Below are 19,601 nucleotides of genomic sequence, written 5' to 3' on the forward strand. Positions count from 1 at the left end.
TGAATAATTGAGAGGAAGAACCAGCTTTTTCAGAAATGACAAGATTACTTGAACTTCTGTTCCCATCAGGCTGCAGGAAGCGCTGAGAAAAGGAATGGCTGGGCTGGGTCATGCAGCCTGGACTGTTGCCACTGCCCCCACGAGCGGTGATGGCAGGTGAAATGTGCCAGGCTTTGGGAGTTCTCAGGACTCCTGTGCCTGCCGTGCCTGAGCTCTGAGGGTCAAACTATTATCATCTTAAGAGAAGGGTGGGATTTCACCCAAAGGGAAGACATAGTGATCACTTATCCCAGGGAAAGGGCTTCCCTGATGGCTCAGATGGTAATTCAGGGTCTGCCTGTAATTCAGGAGATCCAGATTCAATCCCTGGGTCAGGAAGATCCCCTGGAGAAGGGAATGGCTACCCACCGCACTATTCTTGCCTGGAGAATTCCATGGACGGAAGAGCCTGGCAGGCTCGCAAAGAATTGGACTCAACTGAGTGACTAACACTTATCCCAGGGGAGGAGGAGGCTGGGTTTGAACCAGGCTGGAAGGATTCTTCACTTTTTTTCTGGGAACTGAGTTGGGCTTGGACTCTGAAGTGTGGGGAGCCCCATGGAACCTAGACCTGGATGCAGAGGTTGGGTCTGAGCCTGAAATCCTGAGTATCCAACCCTAAAAGCAGTTGTGAATTTCACTTAGTTTATGACCCTGTCTTCTGTAAAGTTTTATGGAAAGCCTGATCTCAGATGTGCTATATGCCAGTGTACTTTGGGGGTTAATGAAAACCAGGGCCTTTCTTGGATGCTGGAGAAAAAGATGCTTATGACAACAGAGATGCCTAGCCCAGTAGAACTATACTCTGATATAAGAAGGAGCAGCAGCAGTAACAAAGGCTGCAGTTCAAAAAAGCAAGAATAAAAGCCAACCCCCCAAAACTTGCCCCTGAGAACATATGTGATGACACCTTGAAAAACCTCAGATTATCTGAGAGGCATGGGGTGAAGGTGTATGTGAATGTTGGGATGTGAGGGCCACATCCGATTAACTAATCCAGGAGGGGCTCATGCAAAAATATCTTGGGAGAGCAAAGATGATAACCTAATTTCAGTTGAGGGTCACAGCTTGGAAACACCAGGGACACAGAAGTCATACTCAGTCTTCTTCAGCTCCTAAGCTTGTGTCTATGAATTTTCTACCATGAAAGGAATGCTACTGCACATCAGAAACAAATTCAGTATCTAATTTGAAAAACAGACATTTAAAAATAGAACAATGTAGGAGTCACGCTGCCCGCTGTCTCTTCCCGTATCCCAGGATGTATGTTCTTTCCTATGCACACAAGTTCACTCTTCTCTCTCAAGCATCCTCAGTGCAAGTGGAGGATTTAATGCTCTTTACAATCTTAAAACCTTCGATTATAACCCACACTAAAATAACAAAGGTAATAAAATGTGGAAGCTTGCCAAACACTTGTATAGTACCATGCCATTCACAAAGAACTTCAAAAAAATTATTCTCGTTGGAACAACACTTTCTTGCCAGTGTAGCTGTGTAGGTGTCTTTTATTTTCTTTCAGTTCATTTTTTTTTTTAAGCAACACCTCATTTTTAAAGACTGAGCAGACAGAAGCTCCCACTAGCTTTCTAGATTCACCACACAGGAGAACAGTTCAGTTTCCTTTTTTTTGTTGGTATCACATCCCTGATTTCTAAACAAATACATGAAGTGGGTCTCTAAATTCTGAATGGAAGTAAGCTAATCATTGACATTCCAGACACTTTACTACTTGACACTCTTAAGCAAAAAATGCTCAGCCACTCTGCAAACTAAGTTTCTATTCTTGTGAAGCATTTTCCCCTTAAGGGGCCCACACAGCCCCTGCTGACGTTCCTGGTAGACTGTGACCTGTCTGCTTTTTTTTTTGGCACCCTCATAGTGCTCCACTCAGAGCTGGGCACAAAGGGCGTGGGTACCATTATTGAACAGAAAAAAATAAGATAATTGCCACCAAGGGAACGCTCCTTCAGTCCCAGGCATTTGCTAACAAATGACAGATTGAATCCTCTTAACTACCGTGTGATGTATTGATTATAATCCTATTTCACAGGTTAAAAAAAAAATGAGGCTGTGATATTGTTATATAATAAGAAATATAGATTTGGTCTTTGTCCTCAATTATCACAATCCTTGCAATTTCTTGAGAAATAGGGTAAAGGTAATAAAAGCATCTTTTGTTATCATATGTGTTCTTAGTCCTTGGTTCCTGACACAGAAGCTTCTAAACATTTGGGATCTCTGGAGTGTAAGAATGTCGTTCTGTATGCTAATGAGTTGATTGGAGGCTAGGGTCCCCTAGAGAGCTCAGGGTAGGGGCTGGTCACCAGAAAGTCCATGATTAGAGGCTAGGAAATTTCATCCCCACCCCCTGACTGCTGGGTGGAGGGGAGGAAGTAGAGATTGAGGTAATCACCAATGACTATGATTTAATCACTCATGCCTACGTAATGAAACTGCCATAACATGCCCTAAACGATGGCAGGGGGTGGTTGGGAGTAATTTAAAGAGCTTCCTGGTTGGTAAACACATCAAGGTGCTGGGAGATGGTATGCCCACATACCTAGCCCTGAGTATCCCTTCTACTGGCTATTCCTGAGATGTATCCTTTATAAGAAGCTGATAATACTAAATAAAGTGTCTTCCTGAGTTCTGTGAGTTGATCTAGCAAATTAGCAAATCCCTGATTTATAGTCAGTAGGTCAGAAGTATGAGAGGTCCAGAACCTACACTGGGTGTCTGAAGCAGGGGCAGTTTTGTGAGATCAAACCTCAACTTGTGGAGTCTGATGCTAACTCTGGGAAGCCAGTGTCATAACTGAGTTAAGTTGTAGGACACAGTTGGTGTCCAGAGAGTTGGAGAATTGCTTGGGTGGAAAACCCACACTTGGTATCACAAACTGTTATGAGTAAAAATGGTTTATAGAGACTCTGAGAGACTAACTTGTCTAACTTCACACATCCTAAGAATGTGAGAGCTGGGATTCGAACTGAATTCCCCAGATTTTAATTCTGTAATACTGGGTTGTCTATTGTTTTGTCTGGTTAACTTCTGGAGCATTCTTATTAATCCTGGTGCTGATAAAAAATAAATGTATTTCATGAGAAACCCACAGTGGCACTTGAAAATGAACTTGAAATGATTTTTTAATCTTTACAAGAAAAAAACAAAGCATAAATACACCACTGAATGTCACAGTGAGTGACTGAAGGGCTGTGATTTGGAAATTAAGTCTCTGGTTCCAAGTTTACTATAGATTGAAAATAATTCTGATACAATAAATGGTCTCTCACTTTCTTCTACTCTTTCAAAACATAAGCAACTCAGTTATCTGTGTTTTTGCTTACGAGTTAATATGAAACTTCAGGAAACCATGTTATTCATTCAGTGCAGCCACTTGGGGAAAAGGTGTGATAAAAATGAGAGGATCACTCCCACTAATCATAATTCCACCACCAGCAGCAAAACCAACAACATAATCATCACCACCACCCCACCAGCAAGATCACCACCACTGTAACCATCCCCTCCATCACCAGATTTTCTTAGGGCAGAAGGGGTAGATTTCTCCTCCTCATGTGAATATCATATTTGTTATTTTCCTTTCACTGAAGAGCTATAACCCATCACCATCCAAGCCTTTTCAGACCTCAAACATTTAAACATGGCTTTGGCAGGATACAGACTTTTATTCAGTAAAAGCAAATATTCAATCTGCATTGATGGCAGAGGTAGTTTACAAATTTCTCTCTTTGATCAAATTCTTCTCATCATTTATTGGGAAGCGGTCAGCATTCAAAAATGTCTTTGAAGTAAGTTTGAATATATGCTTTTCCTGACTCATTCTCCTCACACATCCCAACACACACACACACACACACACACACACACACACACACACACACACACTCATGTAATTCTATAATAATATTTCGTTCTTCCTTATGAACTTGTGTTATACAAATATGAATGTCCCTCTCACCACCTGTCTTTTGAGGTCCTAGATTAACACACTTCATGACTAATAAACTGGGAATTAGACTTTGTTCTCTGTACATGTAGCCTCTAATCTATAGTGACCTGTGTTATGAGCAGAATCCCTGTTTAAAAACTATAACAAGTAGATAAGACTAAGGTTAATTTTCTTAATCAACCAATTAGATATTGTGTACACAAACAGATATCGTCCTTTTCTAGATGTCAAATCTGTTAAGAATCCATCTGAAACTGCTGTCAAAATCTGTGACATCTCTTATTTTATGATAGCAAATTCTCCCTGTTCAAAATGGATTTGAATTTTGAAAAAGGCCTCATTCAGAGGCAAGCTGTTGAATAAAGGGAATAATCACACTGGGTATGACAGATTGTGTTTTGTTTTTGGTTAAAAACAAGCTTTTACTAAAATGTAATACAGTGATTCTGAGTGCGTAAGTAAAAATTCTGGGGATGGTGATTTTTATGAAAAAAAAAAAAATAGAAAAAGGAAGTCATGATTTCATTAAGTAAACAACAAAAATAAATTTTAACTTAAACATTCTTGAATAGCATGATCAGTGTAATGGGGTTTAGGACAAAGAATAGCTAACAGTCTTCAAAATTTTTATTCATATGTCCAAAAAGATGTATGAAAAGTTTAAAAATGCTGTAATAGGACTTCTTTTGTGTGGTTTCCAACTTGACTTCAAAAACAATTCACAAAATAGGACACCAAAATATTTTGAGAAATAGCCTCTGCACTGAAATACAGGTATAGCCTTCTTTGGCTGAATTTTGAAGGTTAATGATATTTTAATAAAGTTCTAGTAAGCTCACTTAAAAATTAGATTAATGCCTGATAATCATCTTTCTTATTCATCTGTCTCCCCCAAGAGTTGAAGGGCTTTGCAGATTTGAGACACAATTTTCCACAATCCTTATGAAAAAATAGAAAATTATATAATGTCTCTTTATATAGGTTCTCAGATTCTGTGAAATTTCAAGTTTCAGAGAAATACCAAATGTAATTTACCACAGTTTAGCTGCTTTTTTTAACTGTACATGACCAGTAGTCATGAACGGATGTGAGAGTTGGACTATAAAGAAAGCTGAGTGCCGAAGAATTGATGCTTTTGAACTGTGGTATTGGAGAAGACTCTTGAGAGTCCCTTGGACTGCAAGGAGATCCAGCCAGTCCATCCTAAAATAAATCAGTCCTGAATATTCATTGGAAGGACTGATGCTGAAGCTGAAACTACAATACTTTGGCCACCTGATGCAAAGAACTGACTCATTGGAAAAGACCCTGATACTGGAAAGATTGAAGGCAGGAGGAGACAGGGACGACAGAGGATGAGATGGTTGGATGGCATCACCAACTCAATTGACATGAGTTTGAGTAAACTCCGGGAGTTGGTGATGGACAGGGAGGCCTGACTTGCTGCAGTCGATGGAGTTGCGAAGAGCTGGATACGACTGAGTGACTGAACTGAACTGAACTGAACTGCTTTTAGTATTTTTAGCCAATATATGGTCCCAGGCGCTATAAGACTGTGATTCTGGAACTTCTAGTGACATATCTAAGTGAGCTCATGATTTCTTCTCTCGGAACCCCTCCTGCAGGCTTTTCCTGCTCTGATGGAATCAGCTAGTGTTATCAACCACACTAAAGAACATTGCAATAGAATGTGGATAGAGAAAGACACATCTGCCAACTCCTACTCTGTAGTTTTTCTACTGTCTAATCTGAGAGGCAGGATGGGCACCCAAGTGTGATGTGTTACCACGCCCCAAACAGAAAGAGCAATTTTTTTCTGCCCAGTACACCACTGCTGTTCTGGAATACAGATTTCACCAATGTCCAATTTCTTAGACAAGAAAATAGCGGGTCCAATGTAGGGTAACGAGTGGCCAGTGTTTCTAAAAATCTAAGACCCTTTGTTTCAGCCCTGAGTGGCAGTTTTGCATCCCCCAGGCAGCTGTGCATTCATGGGAATCCATTGAAGTCATTTGTCGGGAAGGAATTCCCTGATAGGGCTCGGATCATGATTCGGCTATTTTTAGGGTTTCAGCTGGTGTTCTACCAAGTTCCATGTGATTTAGGCTTCACGTCCTTCTATTGAGATCATTTGGGAGATGAGTATTAGGTAGAATTTCAATCTCTGCATCTATCATTATTGCTGCTTTAAAATAAACAAGTTCTTAGAATTCATTCCACCAATCAGAGAAAATCTGGTTGCTGCCTCAAGTTTGAGCAGCTTAGGAAATTATGGGAAAAATCAGCTACAGTGAGTTGAGAATCTTGGGCTTCTATCACCACTTTGTAAGTGAGTCAAAGACGGCGCCTCACTCGGGAGAGACTCGCCAAGTAGTTTTCACACTGGTCTCTGCTGAGCATCTCTGTAAAGGATGAGGGATTGTGAGATATAGTAGGGCAGGTCACAGCCTCTACATGCCCTGGGGTGCTTGTTAAGATTTAAACTCTCAGACTCCACCCAGATCTTCTGATCAGACTCTTCAGGAGTTAGATCCAATAACCTGCATATTTTATGAACTCCAAGGTGACTCTTAAACACATGCAAAAGCTTGAGAACCACTGCCGACTAAGAGTTCATAGATTTAAGAGCCGGAAATTGGGGTCCTGGGCGGCCCCACCCCTATTTCTCATCCATCTACTTTAAGCACTGGAAGTAACACTTCTGTGGCCAAAAATTTTTTAAGTTAGAAGCAACTATTTCAGCATGAACTTCTGAAAAAGACTTTCTCATGGCTTATCTTCACTAATGATTTCTTTCTAGTGAGAATACAAATGAATGCATAAAAAAGTGATTTTGTCCAGATAACTTCAGGATATAGAAAGCCATTTACTTTGTCTACCAAGAGGACCCAATTCTGCATCTCCAGCTGCAACTGATCTGTAAGATTTGGAAGACTCCCAGGAGTGTTGACTGGGGTATCTGGGATTAATGGTTGACCCCCATTACACATCCAGAACCCTACTCCCCCATCCACTTCTCAGATTTGGCCTTCAGCCCAAGAGCTCCTCATTGCAAAGTTTAAGAATGTGACATATACAAACATGATCACAGAATGCATTCCATATGCTGGCTTTTGGGTCACACAGAATGGAGATGTTAAGAACATGTTAATATGGTTGCTTTTAAGACAATTTTGTATTGTGGGTTTTGCTTTCCTAAATGCCTGAAGTCTTTCTTATTGTGCCAAATTTAGCAAGAAATCTAGAAAGTGAAAAGAGGTAGTGGAACTGAAACATTCAAATTTTAACTCATATAATATACCATTGATTTTCACATGTTATAAAAACTTATTAATATGATTCAGATAAGTCTAATAGTGTCAAAACCTTCAAATCCATAAAATACAGTACATAGTAACTCAGATGTTTATTAAGCATCTACTCTATACAAAGCTCCATTCTATGTATTTTGTGAGAACTACAAAGGGAATAATATATTGATTCAGGCCTTCAAGGAGTGTACAATTGAACTGGGTATAAAGAGGAGGAGGAATGCTCATATAAGACTGTAGTGAATGCAAGGATTAGAGCTCTGTTATTACATATGAGAGAAGGAAAAGTCTGAGTGCTTCTTTGAAGCTGTTTTACTCTCACAAAGGTGAGGTATATTTTTTAAATATGGTACATTTTGCCATGGGTTCCTTGCTATATTTGTGTATTTATGTGTGTGTGCCTTCTTCTTAGTATTTGTTTCTATGGTTTGATTATAATGTGTATAGTTATATATTTTTAAAACTTTAATCTTTGAATGTATCGATCTTTCAGATAAGATAATTTGAGTGTTTTGGCAGTAACAGAAAATTCTTAGCCATTTTCAATTTGAATATTGCCTCTTCTCTATTCTCTTTATTGCATCCCTCATAAAACCTGGTTGTGATTTGCGAATTCTGAAATTCACTCTATACAACAAGATTCTTAATGTCTTACTAATTTTTTGCATTTCATTTTCTCTCTATGTTACATTGCTGGTAATTTCTGCCTAAGCATTCTTTATTTCAGTAAATCAAGTCTTAAACTGTGCCTGTTGTATAGCCTGAATATTGAGCTTTGACTTTCAATCATTGTATTTTTGTTTTGGGCATCCTTTTGGGTTCTTTTTTGAATGTTCTTGATTGATTTTATAATCTCGCATTCATGATGTGTTTTGTTTATGTGTTTGTTGTAATATTTACTGTGGACTCATGTTCCTTGAAACATTACTTGTAGTAATTTTTGAGGCCTAAGTTGAAAGTAATTTCCTTCAATGATAATACACATTTACTTCTACCTGGGACAGCAGGGACTGTTTTAAAATCAGTTCCAGGTTTGAAGGAGTATGAATTTGGGTTGAAAATTCCCATGAAAATTATATTACACTATGAATTCTCAGGAGAGATATTTTCCCCTTCAACCCAGCTCCACAGTTGAGAGAAACTAGCACTTTTTAATGGTCTCTACTGAGGGTTCTTAGCTTTGTCTGATGTTCCTAGGAACATCAGGAAAACTCATGGGTTTTCCTTTCAGACTCCTGCTTTGGTTGAGCGTGAGGATTTGTCATATGCCTCACACTTTGTACAGTTGTCAAAAACAGGAGCTCAAAGTAATCAAGATTTAAAAGATTCCCCCAGAGCAAAAGCCAGATTCAGGGCTTAGTTACCTACATATATCTCTGCTTTTAATTAACTTTTACCCTCCACTGATTTTCTTCTCTTGCTTGTTCATGGATGCATTTTTAAAGAGTTTTTTTTGTTTGTTTTGTTTCAATAAATAAGCAAAAGCAGAGTCTATCTTTGTTGTTTTCAGTGGAAGAGCAGATCATGCTATCTTTCCTAAATTATGTCCAGGAACAGCAGCCCATAAAAGACCTGAGCTTCAGTCTCTAATCGCTTCCCACAGACACTTCAATCCTCGTCTCTCTAAGGCACACACTGAGAGCGTGGCAATGGGGGCAGTTACAGCGCGCAGCAGTGGGGGAGCTGCTGCCTTTCTGGCGGAAAGGTGAGGCTCCACCTCTGCTGTAACAGCAGGACTGCACAGGCCCTACATTCCTCTGCTCACCCCGGTCAAAGGGATGTTGTGGGAGTTCCTCATACCTCCAAACATTGCTGGCACCACTGAAGTTTCTCACCTAATACTAATTGTGTGACCAATTTCAAAGAAAATATTAACCTGAAGTGGAATGAATATATCTGTGTTTACAGGAATAATCTAGTGAGTTTTCTGAGAGTAGATTTCTCTGCTCTGATGCCATGACAAAATGCCAAGTGGCTTAAACAACCAGACGTCTATTTTCTCATGGTTCTGGAGACTGGAAGTCCCAGATCTAGGTCTGGCAGGGTTGGGAGCTCTTTCCCCCGTTTTCAGATGGCTGCCATGTTGCTGTGTGATCACATGGTCCTTCCTAGACGCAAGCTTACTGGGAGAGAGAGACCGACATATATATATATATATGCAGGGGGAGGTCTCTCAGTCTATTTGTATAAGGCCACTGAACCTATCTAATCCAATTGGATTAGGGCCCCACTTTTATGACCTCATTTAACCTTAATTACTTCCTTAGCCAAATATGTCACTCTAGGGAGTTAGGGCTTCAGCATAGGAATTGAGAAGGGAACACATTCAGTCCATAACAGAGCATCTCTTATGAACTCACTTATATGAATGACAGATGTAAGGAGATTATTACAGGTACAACCCAAGGCTGAACAGGTTATAACTGACAGCCAGTTTTAGCCCTTGGAGGGCTTTCCCCTGATGTTTACCTGCCTGATGGTACGTTTGATCTGTGTTTCAAAGCAGGATGTTCAAATCTCAAAGGGGAATGGACAATCCATTAGGAGAAAGAATAAAATGTTAGAGCCTTATTTATAATTATTTCATCTTATCTGTTTACAATTTATTTTTGTGCTTTATGTATATATGGAATTTTACTACACTTTTACATGTATGTAATTTATATAGTCATAAATGTACTCATAACAAGGAATAGTCTAGAATAATTACTGAGTGGTATGGAGCCGCAAAGGCTTTAGGAGTCACTTGTACGGAAGGAAGATGGCCCTTTTCAAGGTATAGGAATCCATGAACACAGTTAAGATATAAAACTTGATAACAAGAATAGATCACACAAAATAATCATCAAAGAAGTAAAGACTATTGATAGAAGGGATAGAAAGGATAAACCATGTCACCTCAACATAGGAGGAAGAGAAAAGAAAACTGAAAAGGAACGAAGTATTGTTATTTCTCAGGAGCTTTGAACTGTCTCTGCCATGTTTGATCTACTTGTTTTTAATAATCCCCTTGGTGGTGTGACTCCAGTTACCACAAATGGTAATCATGTAAGTGTTTGCCCTCACAGAGAACCATGATTTCTTGCAGAGGGCTGTGAGCTGCTGACAGAATTTATCTGAACCATCTCTGTTTTCTTCATAGAAAAAATAGTATTTGGCCTTGACCCAAACATCCTCTCTGCTGCTTGATTTGAGACTTGAAAAGCAGAGTTAACTGCACTTCCCTGATACTCTTGAGGTGCAGGAAAACCCATTAAATTGTTTTCTTTGAAAAGGTATTTTAAAACTTGATGTGTTGAATTCCCTTCTGAAAAGGGAAAAACTAGTCAGGGAATTGGCTACCCTACTGTAATGGGTGAGGAATCCTCTGTGGGCTTGTAAAGAGGCCTAAAGCTTTGGTCTTTTCCTTCCTAGCCTCCAAGAGGGTATAGAATTTTATGTACAACCCCCAAATTGCCTGAAAATCAGAGTGGCCACTTCCACTCAGATCCCACAGTCAGCGTTTGTCTCTTGGAGGCAAAAACACAGGCATCAATGCACAAAGAACAAATGCCCTTGTTGGCACCAGGCATTTGCAGAGAATCTGGGCTGGATAAAGGGGAGGGGAAGATTTTCTGTCTCTCATGGTACCACAGAGAGTCGGCGTGCATGCTTGGGCCAGCGTGGAGACAGGATGCGTGTAACTCGGTGAGTTTATTCTCTGCTAGGTGTTGAAGGTTGCAGAAATGAATAAAACAACTTCCCTTCTAGGAATAATTCGCACACAGTATAGAGCTCAGTAATTTGCCTAAAATTTTATGCCAAATTATATGTGCTTTTGGATATAAGCAGTTGTTTTTCCTGGGGAGGTAACTTCATAGATTGCAAAAAGGTCTGTGACTCCTCAAAATGTTAAGAATGATTGTTCTACACAAATGTTTTTTCTTGAGCATCTTTTCATCAAAAGGGATGTTAGTGCTTAGAATTAGGTAGAAGCATTCAGGGCACACAGAGGAACACATATAGAGTTGGCAGCACCTTTTCGGAGATCATGCCTTTCTAATTCCTACTCTGCTGCTGAGGGGCCTGATAAAACACTTCTAGGAAGCTGGAGCTGAAAGTGTTGGTTGGTGGCAGTAGTGGTGGGAGATTCTATTTTTTAAGGACTTCTAGGCTTTTATATATTTTTTTTATATTCACATGGATGATGAAAAGATTTCTCATCAAAATAAAAATTTGCTAGATCTCAGCATAAGCACTTTGAGTATAAGGAGAAGTTTTCATTATAATATTTTTTAAACTTTTCTTTTCCTATATATCTTCAAGGAGTTCAAATCTACAATAAGAATAATGTGTGTGGCAGGGTGTTGATTAGTGAGAAGCTATCATTTTAGTGGTTAAGGGTGCAGACTCGGGAGCCAGACTGCCTGGGTTCAAGTCCCAGCTCCTCCAAGTTGTCACTGAAAGTGAAAGTGTTAGTTGCTCAGTCGTGTCTGACTCTTTGCGACCCATGGACTGTATAGCCCACCAGGCTCCTCTGTCCACGGCATTTCCCAGGCAAGAATACTGGAGTGGGTTGCCATTTCCTACTCCAGGGGATTTTTCAAACCCAGGGATCAAACCCCAGTCCCCTGCTTTGCAGGCAGATTCTTTACTGAGTGACCTGGGAAGCCCAACTTGTCACTACTTAACATCAATTTCCTCATCTGTAAACTGGGAATAATAGTATCTGCTTCACTGAGTGGCAGTGATTTGATGAGCTAATGTATATAAAGGCTTTAGAGCAGTGCCTGCCTGACTGTAAATGCTACCTTAGTGTTTGCTCACACTGTTAATGACACCCACCCCAATCCCCCTAGACCCTACCCCTGTTCTCCATTCAGTAACTAGATGCTGGTAGGTGATCACTGTCATAGGGAAATGATGTGAAAGGAAAGAAGAAAAAGTCTCCTTGTGAGTTTCAAAAGAACAGGCTTTGAGGAAATGGAAACAGCACAAAGGTAATAGACTGTGGACTCAGGCGAGTAGTTGGAAGTGTTCTCTCCTCCACCTCCCCACACACTGGCTAGAAAAGGATGCTGCAGATTGGAGGGAGAGTGAATTGGAATGAGGGTTATGAGAGCTTAGATGCTGGTAGATCCCTAAAAAAGGAGGCCTTGAACTCTGGTTCCATGTCAGGTGTGAGGGATCCCGGAACCTAAAACCAACCCCACAGGAAGAGAACAACAGAGTGAACCCGTGTCCTATTTCTTTAAGGTTCTGGGGAAGTAACAATGACTCTATAGTGGGACTTGGCAGATGTGACCTTGTTACTGAGCCCAGTTCATTCTGCACACTGCCCAACAGACCAATAAATTAAAAGTCAAGTTGTTAGAACAAGGAATAACAATTTTCATGGGAAAGCTAGCAGACCAAGAAGATGGCAGGCTAGCATCTCAGAGAACCATTTACTCTCTGTCCTAAATTGGGATCCTTTTATAGAGAAGAGAAGGAGGGGGAGGGGCCCAATATAGCATTGACCAATGGCTGACTAACGTCACTGGTTGACAGTTGCTCTCTAACAGTCACTTACCTGGGGGAGGGGCCCATTGAGGCACCAACCAATAGGTGAGCAGGACCACTAACGGTTGCTGGTTGACAGTTTCTCCCTAATTGGCTGCTGGCTTGTGGGAGGGGCCTTCTGACTAGGACTGCTACAGCTGAAGCCTTCCCTTGCTGCTATTACAGCCTTCCAGAGTTCTCCATGCCCCATTACAACCTCAGCATGGTTTCTTGGTCTCCAACCATGGCAGAAAGGACAGGAATGAGGAAGCCTCAGCGACCACGGTGGGGCAGACTGTATTAGATGAGACGGGGCTTTCCAACAGGAACAAGGATGAAAAGAAGACGCTGAGGATGAAGACCAGGTCTGCCCTCGCCTGGACACCACCTTAACCCTCCCAGGTGCTCAGATGCTACGCTAGAGAAAAGGGAAAGGAAGGGAGACTGACCTCGCATTCTTAGGGAAAAAATGGGACTTGAAATAGAAATTAAATCGAGTTGTGAAAAGTTCAAGGTACCTTTTCTGCACATTTGTATTTTCAGACATAGATTCATACCTGCTGTACCTAGTTCCTTCCTGACTCAGTTATTGCCCTCATTCGGGGAAAGTGAACTAAGTTTTGGCTCGAAAGTTTCGGCTCACAGCTGGCAATATCTGAGTCACCAGGGTGCGTCTCCACTGCCTGTCAAGGTTGCATAATGATGACAAGAACTAAGAACTTGGGAGCAGCGCACCCTCTGGGATGACGATCACAGCACGTCAGGCTGGAGGTGGGGGTATCTGAGAAGCGGGTGCTGGGAGCTCTCCATGGAGAGGGATGGGAAGTGGAGCGTGGCTCAGAAGGCAGGACCTCTGTTGAAGGCAGGGACTGTGGGAACGTCCGTTCTTGTAAGATGGGAGTCCTGCGATCCTAGCTTCCTGTTCTGTTCTAGCCAGGATTCTCTGCACAAGCATTAGTACATGTCTACTGTATTCCGGGCATCATGTGGGATGCAGGGAGCATTGCTGGGTGAATGGGACAGAGTCTCTGCCTCCAGAATGTCTTCTGTAATAGGGGCGGGGTAGGTGCATAGCTGTTAGCGAGCCTCTATTAGTGTTCCAGTTCAGCCATTGGTCCCCCTGGCAGTGGACCCCTCCCCCAAGCAAGCGACCGTTAGTGAGAGACCGTTAGTGAGAGACCGTTAGGGGGCAACTGTCAGTGAGCGACCGTTAACCATCCTGCTCAGCCATTGGTCAGCAGTGGGACCCTCCCCTAAGTTAGTGACCTTTGGAAGCTGCTGTCAAGAAGCAACCCTTAGGAGTCATGCTTCAGCCACTGGTTGGCATCGCACTGGGCCACTACCCCTCTTCCTCTGTATAAAAGGAACTGAATTTTGGACTGAGGGAAGATGGGTTTTTGAGACACTAGTCTGCTGTCTTATGGGTCTGCTAGCTTTCCCCTCGCCCCAACAACTCCTCTCCTGATTTACTGGCCTGTTATGCAATGAGCAGAAGGATTTTGGGCTGGGTAACACATTTCCCGCTCACAAAGAGATCCTTCCCGTATTAAGTAGTAGACCGAAGATAAGATGGGAATACAAGGGGAGGAGAGTTCCTCTGATAAGAGAGCTCCAGATGAATTCCTAGCAAGCAGGGCTCCTACACTGGGTCTTGGGAGGATAAATGGGTGTTCATGCAGGAGACAGGGATGCTGGGGACACAGGCTGAGCACAGATGTGCAGGTAAAGAGCAGCAGAGGTCACAAAGCAGAAAGCTCTGCAGCAGCTCTGGGCTGTATGGAGACAAGAGTTGGGAGATGGAAGTTTGGGTCAAGTCACAGACAGCCTTGGATGCTATGATCAGGAATTTAGCCTTCATTCTGGAGCCCATGAGTAGCCGCTAACAGGTTTCTAAGTAGATAGTCCAATAACCGGGTTTATATTTCACAAAGACGTGTCTGGCAGCATTTGGAGGGCAAATGGGAAAGGACTCAAGGGGTGGCCAGAATGTTAATGAAGATTGTCTGGAGGCCCTCATTCACTAACCAATTCCAGCAAGTCCCCAGATTGAATCACAGACTCCATAGACTCATCCATCAAGTCTTGCTTGTAAAGAGAAGGTCCAAAGGAGGTTTCTGACTAAATGGAAACAGTAGAGGATCGGACATAGGAGAGCTGAGGGCTGGTACTTAGGCCGGTTTCTAATGAGTTAGAAGAGCAGCAGACGACTCTGCCTATACCCATCCTGGCAACCTCAAGTTCCAGATTTCTCCACTTCCCTGACCTTACAACCAGATGGAGTTTCCAGCATCAGCCCCTCTCGCCATCCTGTCCAGCTGCACTGGACTCAGGGTGGTGATGCTATTCTTGGAATGAGGAAGCAGGCCATCCTGCCAGTGATTGCACTAGTCCCTCAGTCCAATGGGGTCAGCAGGTGTTGCCATACCTTTCACAGCTCTCACTTCAGCCCAAAGCAGGGTATGACGCTTCCATCAGCCTTGGAACTTCCATCAGACTCGTACTTTGTCAAAACTGCATTTTCATAATTACCATTGTGTCCAGGACTTCCAGGGATTGCAATAACTCCACATCGCCTCTTGCTAAATCATTTGGCTGCATTTCAGAAATAGTGTTCTCAGTTCCGACTGGCCTCAATCTGCCGCTCCCAATTCATTATTCATGCCTGTGGCTCAGATTTTCACATCCTCATAGCCACCGGTGGCCCAGCAATCTTGGCTGGGAAATAGGGAAGTGCGAAAGGAGGGCCAGAGCATACAAAGTAGGGTGAATGGGAAATGACTAAAAAAAACACATTATGTGGAGGGTTGGGGTGGGGGGCTGCACAAGGCAGTGGGCAGATCTTTAGAGGATGGGAAGCGGGGATGGACGGGTTAAATGGGAGCCAGTGGGAAAGAAAACTCTGAGAGGCAAGAGAACAGAACAGAGAGAAGTGAGGGGCTGTCCTGGAAAAGGAAATTATGTGACTTGATTGCAAGATCAAAATGCAGCTCTTGCTACTGATTAAATTAGTTTATCTCTGCAGCACAGTGCTGGGCAGCAAAAAAGATGTCGTAGCTGGAGGTGAACAGGGAAATGAGCTTGCCATGCAGAGTTCCCTGCAGCTTCAGTGCTGTCCTGCAGTTTTCCTAGGAACCACAATGATTCCCCTTAAACAATGGATCCTTCCCCTCCTCCCTCCAACTCCTCACTCTTTAGGTTGGTTAGTAAAATTAATGACATTGACTGTTTTCACAGATCCTCAAGGAGCTCTGGCCCTGGTGTCTTATAAATATGGAAAGTTCCATTGGACAGAGAACGACTGGGCAGTGTGGCCTGCTGAGGAGAGAGAGCTGATCCAACAGACACTTGATCTGACCGGAGCAAGTCCTGTAGAGCCCACACTGGAGAGACTTTGGCGATCACCCAGCCACCACCCTGGCTGTGCCTAGACGCACCTGGGAGCTTAAAAGAAAATAATCATGTCTGGGTTCCATCCTTGAATGTTTAATTCAAGTTGTCTGGGGGAAGGCCCTTTATCATTATCAAAAACAAGAAAATCAAATGAGGCTACTGTGTGGCCAGAGTGGAAGATCCCTGACTTAGTTCAAGCTTTTCATTTTATAGATAAAAAACAGAGGCTCCTGAAGGCAATTTCAGGTGCCCTGATTTTTCACAGTTAAGGTGTCATGGTTCTCCTGGCCTCCTAGGTCAGTGCTGGCTCTGCCAGCCTAGAAGCCTCTCAGCACGAGCACCTTTCTGGGGACTCCTGAGCCTTCCTATGAAGAGGTGACTGAGTACTTACTCCCTAACATGTCCATCTGGGGCTTAGCACCCTCTAGAGAGGTTCCTTCCAGCCTGCTGAATATCTTATAAGCATCTGAAGACTGATTCAACACAGTAAATAACTCCTGTGCAGGAACACATTGAATGTCCCCTGTCCCATCCCAGCATGCGCGTGCGCGCACACACACACACACACACAGTGTGTGCACACACAGACTTAGCCTTTCCTCATTTCTGTTTGAAAGCAGGTGACCTTTTTTCTGAATTGCAGTCACTGCTAACAATAAAAAAAACATGGAGGGAAAAAGGTGAACAAAGGGAGTTCTGCTGATGTTCCATTCCAGAAGCATTTTGTTTGATCCTGGATGGAGGGGGGCATTTCTTAGACACCTTGGGACTTCATACACATTTGACTAAACAAGGGGTGCTGGGGATGGTAAAAGTGGACACTGAGGTGGAAAAATCAGACTTTTGCATGTCTCTCTTTACAGGAAAAACCCAGTTTATCAACAGTTCGTGGAATTTCAAATACAGAGCACACTGTATGGTTTTTTAAACACCAACGCCAAATGTTTTTTTCCTTTTTCTTTTTCTTTTTTTTTTTAATAAAAACAATAGTTCTGCTGCTCCCTAATAGTTAGGACAAATATCCTCTGGTAGATTACGAATAAGAGAAATCAATTTGATTTCATACAAGACTGCATTTCATTTTGGAAGATCTTTTGGTCACATTTAAGTGCAAGGGGAAGAGATAACAGATGAAATAGCTTCATGTAGAAACAGAACATTCTTGAACATTTGTTCTAATTCATTCCCAAGTCCAACTGAGCATGATGCAGAATAATGGCTTTCACAACAGTGACTCAGACAATCCCCTCCCCCTGCTTCCAAGAATACTTCCAGTTACATCCAAAACCTTAGATGATGGGGAATGAAAATAGCATCTTATTACACACCTGTCATTGGTTCTTGGGAGAAATATCTTCCCCGAATGTTGCAGTGGGAGGCTTAATTTATACACATCACAAATTCATATTCATGTGTGCTCCATTTAGGCTTTATTATGTTTACAAATCTTCTGATGAATGAGAAATCAATAATCCGAGGAATTGTAGGTGTAGAAATAGAAGAAAAATAGAGTTTACCGTGCATGACAGTAAGTGCCAGCCCATAAATGCAGTGTTTGGGGTCTGAAACAATGATGAATGTCAAGTTACCTCAGGATAAATTTTCCAACTATTTATCTTAAAAAGTTAAATTACAGATACATTGTGGAGATTCTTCTGTAAGAAGTCATCAATTTCAGTGGTCAATTTCAATACTCTTTCTGGAAATTTTTCAGGTAGAACTCTTTCTGAAGTTCTTTGAGAAAGAACAGCTAAATGTCACCCATGACCACAGACCTCCCTGGGGCCTCAAAGTCAGTGCAAGAGATGAAACAGCACCTGCAGGCTGAACAGGTAACATTATACAAAGGCATGCCATTCTGTCTCATCATTATACTTTTTATCATTACAACCACTATTATTTAGAAGTTTGAGAGTTTTTTTTTTTTAAGATATTCTATGCTTTCAGAGGCTAGGAACTCTTGGCATACATTTTTGATCTCTGATGACCCTTTATTTATGTTTTTAATGTATTGTTAAAACTGTCTTTTGAGGAATGTCATGGTTTTCTTCTGTACATTTTTTGGGGCGAGATGTCTATTCAGATACAATTCCTGATGGGTTTCTCAGTTTTCAAAAGGTGATAAAAAGACCCATGAACTTGAAGCAGGGGGAGGGGATTGTCTGAGTGGGTCTAGAACCACAGCAGGTGGGAAAACATGCATGGTTAGACTTCAAGGCAAGAAATGGAAATGCAGAAACTGTGGTTCATCAGACTTCCTCCTACTTAAATCACTCAAGCTAAGGGGCTGGTGGATGGTCCAAACCCTGCAGTTACTCTACTTCATGGTTCTAGACCCAGTGATTGTTTCAGCAGGTGGATACGTGACCCAAGCTGGCTCAATTTAGAGCTTGTCTATGGATTTTCTAAATTTGAAGTGGAGAGCATGTTCTCTCTTTTTTCTTGCCTCACAGGCTCTGAAGTGCCTAGAATTGTGCCTGATGCAGGTTAAGTGTCTCTTCTCATTATTGTTAACAGGGTGTGCCTTTGGGGCTGCTAGTAGCCATGGCCCCCTCCACATGAAGGAACCTGGAAAAATGAGGGCAAACAAAACAAAAGCTGAGGTGAAAGGTGGAGAGAGAAATCTGGTACAATTCGCACAAATCCATCCTTGTTTATGGTTTGGTTCCATGAGCTAATACGTTTCTTTTTCTTGTTTAATTTGAGTTGGGATTCTGCCATTTGTAATAAAAAAAGTTCTGATGATGAACACAACTTGGTGTTATTTAGCAGATGCTTGAAAGTTTGGACTAGAAAAAAAGTGAAGATTGATGCAGGAGGTTCTAGTAGTATGGACTCAGGGACTAAGACAGAAAATGCAGGCAGACAGGTTTGAGGGATGGTCATGAACTTAATTTTGGATGTATTAGGTTTGAAGATCTTTGAATTTTGCCACGTGGAGCTGCTCATTAGGTGTTTGGAAATAAGGATAGAAAGCTCAGGAGAGAGTTCAGAGGTGGGTCAGAATGGAGCTGAAACTGGAGCCCATGACCCTGAATGGGTCCAGTGAGTGAGTGAGTGAAGTTGCTCAGTTGTGTCTGACTCTTTGTGACCCCATGGACTGTAGCCCACCATGCTCCTCCATCTATGGGATTTTCCAGGCAAGAATACCGGAGTGGGTTGCCATTTCCTTCTCCAGAGGATCTTCCCAACCCAGGGATTGAACCTGGGTCTCCCACATTGTAGGCAGATGCTTAACTGTCTGAGCCACCAGGGAAGAACGAATGGGTCCAGAGCAAGACTGAAAGAGGCAGGCACGGGAGAAGGAACAGACAATGGGAGGTGATGTGGTCCAGTGAGAGGACAGGAGAGATGTCAAAGAGGATAAT

General features: G+C 42.2%; 1 long non-coding RNA gene across 1 annotated transcript; it reads left to right on the top strand.

The window, feature by feature from the left end:
- The first annotated feature begins 13,046 nt into the window (after nucleotides 1–13,046).
- Nucleotides 13,047–18,030, top strand: LOC133050355 (uncharacterized). The gene is made up of 3 exons (XR_009691604.1): nucleotides 13,047–13,245; nucleotides 16,078–16,303; nucleotides 17,948–18,030. It is a non-coding gene; the product is annotated as an uncharacterized LOC133050355 (long non-coding RNA).
- Nucleotides 18,031–19,601: the final 1,571 nt, after the last annotated feature.

The sequence above is a fragment of the Dama dama genome, chromosome 32 (assembly GCF_033118175.1).
Source record: "Dama dama isolate Ldn47 chromosome 32, ASM3311817v1, whole genome shotgun sequence".
NCBI classification, from domain to species: Eukaryota; Metazoa; Chordata; class Mammalia; order Artiodactyla; family Cervidae; genus Dama; species Dama dama.